The sequence below is a fragment of the Ovis aries genome, chromosome 17 (assembly GCF_016772045.2).
Source record: "Ovis aries strain OAR_USU_Benz2616 breed Rambouillet chromosome 17, ARS-UI_Ramb_v3.0, whole genome shotgun sequence".
Lineage (NCBI taxonomy): Eukaryota > Metazoa > Chordata > Mammalia > Artiodactyla > Bovidae > Ovis > Ovis aries.
Window position 1 is genome coordinate 62,436,347 of NC_056070.1, and position 7,455 is coordinate 62,443,801.

Here is a 7,455-nt window from a genome sequence, read left to right on the forward strand (position 1 = left end):
GTGACTACTTGGACTGTAGCCCACCAGGCTCCTCTGTCCATGGGATTTCTCAGGCAAGACTACTGGAATGGGTTTTCTTTCCCTTCTCCAGGGGATCTTCCCAACCCAGGGACTGAACCCGCATCTCCTACACTGGCTGGCAGATTCTTGACCACTGAGCCACCTGGGAAGCCCCAGGCCTGACCCTTCAGTTCAGTTCAGTCAGTCAGTCGTGTCCTACTCTGTGACCCCATGGTCGCACACCAGGCTTTTCTGTCCATCACCAGCTCCCAGAGCTTGCTCAAACTCATGTCCATTGTGTCGGTGATGCCATCCAACCATCTCAACCAAGGTCTGACCCTTGGTTCAGTCTAAATCAAGTATCTATATTACCTCATAATTCACTTCCTTGTACTTATCACAATTTTAATTTATATATCCACTTTTTTTTTCCTTTAGGGTCCTCTCCTCCATTAGATTAAATATTCTCAAAAAGGGAAAGAATCTTATCTGCATTATTAGTTCCATCCTCAACACCTAGCCCACAGTAGGTGTTTAATAAATATTTGTTGAAGAAATCAAGGAACATGGTAGACAGCCTAAGATAACCCTCAGAGATGCCTGCCTCTTGGTATTCGTGGTCTTGTGTAATCCCCTCACTGTGCTCATGGGCTGACCTAGGGACTCACTTCAAATGATGGGCTGTCATGTCTGAGATTAGATTACAAAAAGATTGTGGCTTCCCTCCTGGGTACCCCTGTCTTGCTTTCCCATTCTCTTGCCCATTCGCTCTGAGGAAAGCCAGCTCAAATGTGAGCAGCTTTATTAGTTTCCTGGGGCTGCCATAGCAAATTACCGTAAACTAGGTGACTACAAGGAGATCAGTCCTGGGTGTTCTTTGGAAGGAATGATGCTAAAGCTGAAACTCCAGTACTTTGGCCACCTCATGCGAAGAATTGACTCCTTGGAAAAGACTTTGATGCTGGGAGAGATTGGGGGAAGGAGGAAATGGGGATGACAGAGGATGAGATGGCTGGTTGGCATCACTGACTCGATGGACATGAGTTTGAGTGAACCCCAGGAGTTGGTGATGGACAGGGAGGCCTGGCGTGCTGCAGTTCATGGGGTCGCAAAGAGTCGGACACGACTGAGCGACTGAACTGAACTGAGGTGACTTAAAACAATGGAAATTTATCCTCTACAGTCCTGCAGGCCCAAAGTCTGAAATCCAGGTGTCAGAAGGGCCCTGCTCCCTCTGAAGACTAGGAAGGGTCCTTTCTGTCTCTGCCAGCTGCTGGTGGCTCCCAGCAGTCCTTTGGCCTTCCTTGGCCTACAAGTGTATCCCTCTCTCTGCCTTGATCTTCACATGACCTTCTCTGTGTGCCCCTGTGTTCTTTCCTCTTCCAAGGACACCAGTCATTGGATTTAGGGGTCACCCTAACCTAGTATGATCTCATCTTAACCTAACCAGTTGCATCTGCAGAGACCTTCTTTCCACATTCTGAGGTTCCATGTGACCAGGAATAGGGGAGAGGATGCTAGTCAGCCCACTACTATTGCCCATAGGGGGCCCCACATGTCGAGGAATCCATGTCTCACCAGCTGTCAGTGAGAACTTGAGGCCTGGCAAGTGGTCACATAAGTGAGCTTAGCATGGATCCTCAATGAGTTGAACCCTGAGATGATTGCATCCGTGGCCAACAACTTGATCGCATCCCTCTGTACCAGAGGCACCCAGTTAAGCTATGTCCAAATTCCTGCCCCACAGAAACTGTGAGAGAATAAATGTTTTTAAAGTGCTAAAGTTAGGGGCAGTTTGTCATGCAGCATAGATAACTAACACAGATGTTGGTGCCTGAAAGAGGGGTGCTATCATAACAGCTCCCTAAAATGTGGGAGTGGTTGGGAACCAGGCAGTGGGCAGAGGTTCTAACGAGTTGGACGAGTGGGTTATAGAAAGCCTGAATTACCTTGAACAAACTTAGCAGATAGAGGTCTGGGTTTTGGTTCTCTAAGTGTGGCTGCCAGACCAGTAGTATGGGGCACTTAGTAGATGTACAGTAAATATTTCTTCTTGGGGCCATAAAATTGGAAACCAGGAGTATATATCACTGAAAAAAAAATTTTTCATTTTCAGAAAAAGTTTAATAAAAACAATGACTATCAGTTACCTTTTATTCTTCATGAAGTAGCTGAATGAGGGCGGGACATGACTGGAGGGACTGTGAGGAAATGGAGGCCCAGAGGTAAGGCAGTTTATTTTTTTAAATTAAGATTAAAATTCATGTAACATAGAACTGACCATTTAAAAGCGAACAGTTCAGGGGCATTTAGTACTCAATGTTGTGCAAGTATCATCTCTATCTAGTTGAAAGACATTTTCATCATCCCCAAGGGAAACCCTTATCTATTATCCATCAACTTCCCTTCTCTCCCTAGCTCCTAGCAGTGACCAGTCTGCTTTGTCTCTTCGGATTTACCTATTCTGAACATTTCGTAAACATAGAATCAGACAGTATGTGGCCTTTTATGTCCAGCTTCTTTCACATAGCATCGTGTTTTTGAGGTTCATGTATGTAATAGCATGTATCAGTGCTTCATGAGTTTTTTATGGTTAAATAATAATTTCATTATGTGAATGGGCCCCATTTTGTTTATTCATTCATCTGTTAATAGACATTCAGAATATTTCCACTTTGGGGCTGTTGTGAATAGTACTTCTGTGAGCATTCGTGGAGAAGTCTTTGTTGGAGTCCCTGTTTTCCATTATTTTGGGTGTGTGACCGTTGCCTCCTGACTCATTGCCCTTGTCCACTGGGTGTTGCCCATATATACTCATGTGGCACGTAATGCCATCTTATGTTTTGTTTCAACCATTTTTAAAACTGAAGTATTGTTCAGTGGTAAAGAATCTGCCTGCCAGTGCAAGACATGTGGGTTCAATTCCTGGTCCAGGAAGATCTCCTGGAGTAGGAAATGGCAACCCACTCCAGTACTCTTGCCTGGAAAACCCCATGGACAGAGGAGCCTGGCAGGCTACAGTCCATTAGGTTGCAAAGAGTGAGACACGACTTAGTAAATGAACAGCAACAATAGTTAATTTACAATGTTGTGTTAGTTTCAGGTATACAGAAAAGTGATTCAGTTATATAGATACACTTTTCAGATTCTCTTCCATTATAGTTTATGGCATGATATTGAATGCAATTCTCTGTGCTACATGGTAGGTCCTTGTTACCCTTTAGTAACCATAAGTTTGCTGTGAGTCTTTTCTGTTTTGTAAATAAGCTCATTCATGTAACACTCTTTGAAAGACACCAGCCTGATCATTTGGTCTATCCTGTCAGATCTCGGCGAGGATAGCGCTGTAGTTGTACTTACAAACACAAGGTGGCACCTAGACTTAGAAAACCCCACATCAGCCCCCTTCTCAGGGCTGCAGGAAGCTCCTTGTGTCCTTTATTCAGCCATTTCCTCTTGGCTGCTGGGCAAGGCCAAAGGCAGAAACACCATCTTTACACCCAATACTCCTGTGACTGACCCACATCTAAAAACCCAGAGAGATTAGGTTGTTCATAACCTGAGAACTTTGTTTTTGCTTCCAGACAGCTACCTAGTGTTCTAATCAGGTTTCTGTCACTAAAAGCACAAGGAGATTAATGGGTCTAGGGTGTCAGAATCAACATTATAGACGTTTTCTTAATAGCTGGCATTTCTTTTGTTATTTGCCAGTTTAAGAAGCAGATTCTCACCATGAGTCTGATTCACAGGGATGGGGGCAAGAAACATCACATTTCTCTGTTTTCTCCAGTTCACCCCAACAGGGTTTTCAGCAGCACTGGAATATTAAAAGGTTGGCATTTCCAATGTCTTATGTCCTCTCCTTCAGATAAGAGCACCACTTTTCTTTGGGGATCCATCCCTCATTCTCAGCCTCAAATGGACTAGAAGGGCCTCCAGGGCTACAAGGGTGGACCATTACAACTCAGGTCGAAGTGATCACCACATCTTTATCGCTCTGGCCACTGGTCGAGGGAAGGGCAGGATGTCACATCCACTGGACCAGTTAGCATGGACCTGAGTCTTTGCTGGGGCTAGCAAACACGGACCTCCTCCTAGCCAGAGGACTTGAGCCTTGCCCGGTATGAGAGCTCTTGAAGTCAGTTGGTTCTTCTAAGAATCCAGACCCACCAGAACCAAAATGGGTCTGGTTTAAACATGGAGCCAACCTGGCAGAGGTGGAGCCAAGGGACGGAAACTTTTCGAACTTCTGGATCAAGCCATGGCCAGAGCCAAAGGGGTTTTGGAATGTGGGGACCATGTTTTTTTCACACTGACTTGAACTTGGTTTTCTGATACTTGCAACTAAAATTTTCTTGAGTAATACACTGTGTATAGAAAATCTTCCCAGAAGTACTCTCACCTATATCATGAGATTTGGATTAAGTTGGTGGTAAGGTTAGGCATAGGAAAGTCATCACCCTAAATTTTGAGGGTGCTGTTTCGCATCATGATAGGGATTGCTGTTTGCCTTCCCAAATCCATTTTCCTTTTATTCTTAAGAACTTTAAGAATTAAGAACTTTAGTTTTAGATAGGCACACTGACTCCCAGCTAAACAAAGTTCCTTATCCTTCTTTGCAGCTAGATGTGGCCATGAATCTTAACTTTGTCCAGTTCAGTTCAGTTGCTCAGTGGTGGCCGACTCTTTGTGACCCCATGGACTGCAGCACGTCAGGCCCCCTTGTCCATCACCAACTCCCGGAATTTACCCAAATTCATGTCCATTGAGTCGGTGATGCCATCCAACCATCTCTTCCTCTGTCGTCCCTTTCTCCTCCTGCCTTCAATCTTTCCCAGCATCAGGGTCTTTTCAAATGAGTCAGCTCTTTGCATCAGGTAGACAAAGTATTGGGAGTTTCAGCTTCAACATCAGTCCTTCCAGTGAACACCAAAGACTGATCTTTAGAATGGACTGGGTGGATCTCCTTGCAGTCCAAGGGACTCTCAAGAGTCTTCTCCAACACCACAGTTCAAAAGCATCAATTCTTCGGCGCTCAGCTTTCTTTATAGTCCAACTCTCACATCCATACATGACCACTGGAAAAACTATAGCCTTGACTAGATGGACTGTTGTTGGCAAAGTACTGTCTCTGCTTTTTAATATGCTGTCTAGGTTGGTCATAACTTTCCTGCCAAGGAGTAAGCATCTTTTAATTTCATGGTTGCAGTCACCATCTGCAGTGATTTTGGAACCCCCAAAAATAAAGTCAGCCACTGTTTCCCCATCTATCTGCCATGAAGTGATGGGGCAAGATGCCGTGATCTTAGTTTTCTCAATGTTGAGAACTTTAAGCCAACTTTTTCACTCTCCTCTTTCACTTTCATCAAGAGGCTCTTTAGTTCTTCCTCACTTTCTGCCATAAGGGTGCTGTCATCTGCATATCTGAGGTTATTGATGTTTCTCCTGGCACTCTTGATTCCAGCTTGTGTTTCTTCCAGTCCAGCGTTTCTCACGATGTACTCTGCATACAAGATAAATAAGCAGGGTGACAATATACAGCCTTGACGCACTCCTTTTCTTATTTGGAACCAGTCTGTTGTTCCATGGCCAGTTCTAACTGTTGCTTCCTGACCTGCATACAGATTTCTCAAGAGGCAGGTCTCTCTAAATGTCCAAAGACATATAAATAGAAGTTTTGTGGGCAGCCCCTGGGAAGTTGCCTTATAGGGAAAAGTGTCCCACCTTTCTTTGTCCTTTAACCATCTTGCTTCTTGGATGTTATTGTGATGGCTGGAATGTTAGAAGTCATATTAAACCTCACGGATGAGGGTCATGGAACATTGAAATAGTAGGAATTACTTATTTAAAAGACTCTGTGGAATCACTTTAATAGCCCTTCACTGCTCACCTTTGGGCTTCTTTTACCTGAGAGAGTACATTCTAGGGAGCCTTCTTCCCTGCCTGCAGTCAGCAGGGGCCCTTCTTGTCCTTCCATGATGTTATTACCGTATTCCTCTCATTGTATCTGGCACTTACATCGCACTATAATCGTCTCTTTTGAGAGTCTGTCTCTCCTTACCATTTCCTGAGCTGCTAGAGACAGTGAGTCTCACAGGTCTTACTCGTCTTTGCATCACCACTCCCTAGCACTCAGTACCCTTCCAGTAATTGTTCATGATGGACGTATGTAAGTGTGAAGAGCGTGACTTTTTCTTCCATCAGGCCCAGGTTAGGCCAGGCATCCCCCTTGGCGCTGTCAGAACACCCTCTTCCTGTTAAGTCCCTGTGTTTAATCCCTCTCTCCCTGCATGGACCCAGGTGCTGTGAGAACAGGGACAGAGGTTTCAGCTGACCTCGTGCCTAGGAGACTGCCAAGGTGGAAGAACAGTGGGCAGAGGGTGGCGTGAGCTCAAAACTTTGCCTTTTGCCACTCATTTGTCATGGGACAGTTGCTGCTGCAGCTCCTCATCAAAGCTAAAATACAGAATCATTTTATTGGCAGTGAACCTCATTTCACCTTGAAGCAACATGAACTGGAACATCTTGTTACTGTCAGCTGGTCTAAAATTGTCATCTCAGTGAGATGTACCTATTTCAGCTATAGAATAATTAAGTTTTTGAATACATATATAAATATGTGTTGTCCTAAGTCACTTCACTTGTGTCTGACTCTTTGTGACCCTATGGACTGTAGCCTGCCAGGCTTCTCTGTCCATGGAATTCTCCAGGCCAAGAATACTGGAGTGAGTTGCCTTCCTTCCTCCAGGGGAACTTCCCAACCCAGGGATTGAACCTGCATCTCTTACGTCTCCTGCATTGGCAGATGGGTTCTTTACCACTAGCACCATGCGGGAAGCCCATATGTAAATATATATAATCTAAAAGGTTAAATACAAGTAAACCTAATAATCTAAAAGACACTTGTATTTCATTGTTTAAAACTTAGTAATATTGTTCTGCTTTCATTTTTCACATCTTCTATTTATGACAGTTAAATGCTGTTCTTTGTTATGTACTGCAATGTAAATAAAAGTCAATTTAAAGAAAAAATAAATAATCGTACAAGTATATGCATATATGACAAAAATTGTGAAGTGCTACTCAGAGAAGTCAAATGAGTCTTTAGTGGAATAGGGGTTGCTTATCAAGACGTGGCTTAGCCTCAGTGAAATAAAGGCAGGGGTCAACCGGAGTTCACCACTCCCCTGACACCGTCTGCAAAAGTTATACAGGTGTGTTTCTCAAGAAAGGATCAAACCTTTCCCCCAGATTCTTAAAGGAGCTGTGACCCAGTCGTGATCACTCACAAACTACTACTGTGATTCAATTCTTTTTGCTCCATTTTCATTGCTCACTAAGGAATGTTCAGATTCCTAATTTACTAATAGTACTAATTACTAACTTTCCAGGTCCCCTGACTAAAGGCAGGCAATGTTCTGGATACAGGATTCAAAAAGTCTGAGAATACAGACC

The 7,455-nt window shown here is 44.0% G+C and overlaps 1 long non-coding RNA gene across 12 annotated transcripts in view; it reads left to right on the top strand.

Moving 5' to 3' along the window:
- LOC105602913 (uncharacterized) overlaps nt 1-7,455 on the top strand; it is a 99,036-nt gene that overhangs the window by 3,010 nt on the left and 88,571 nt on the right. The window lies entirely within an intron of this gene.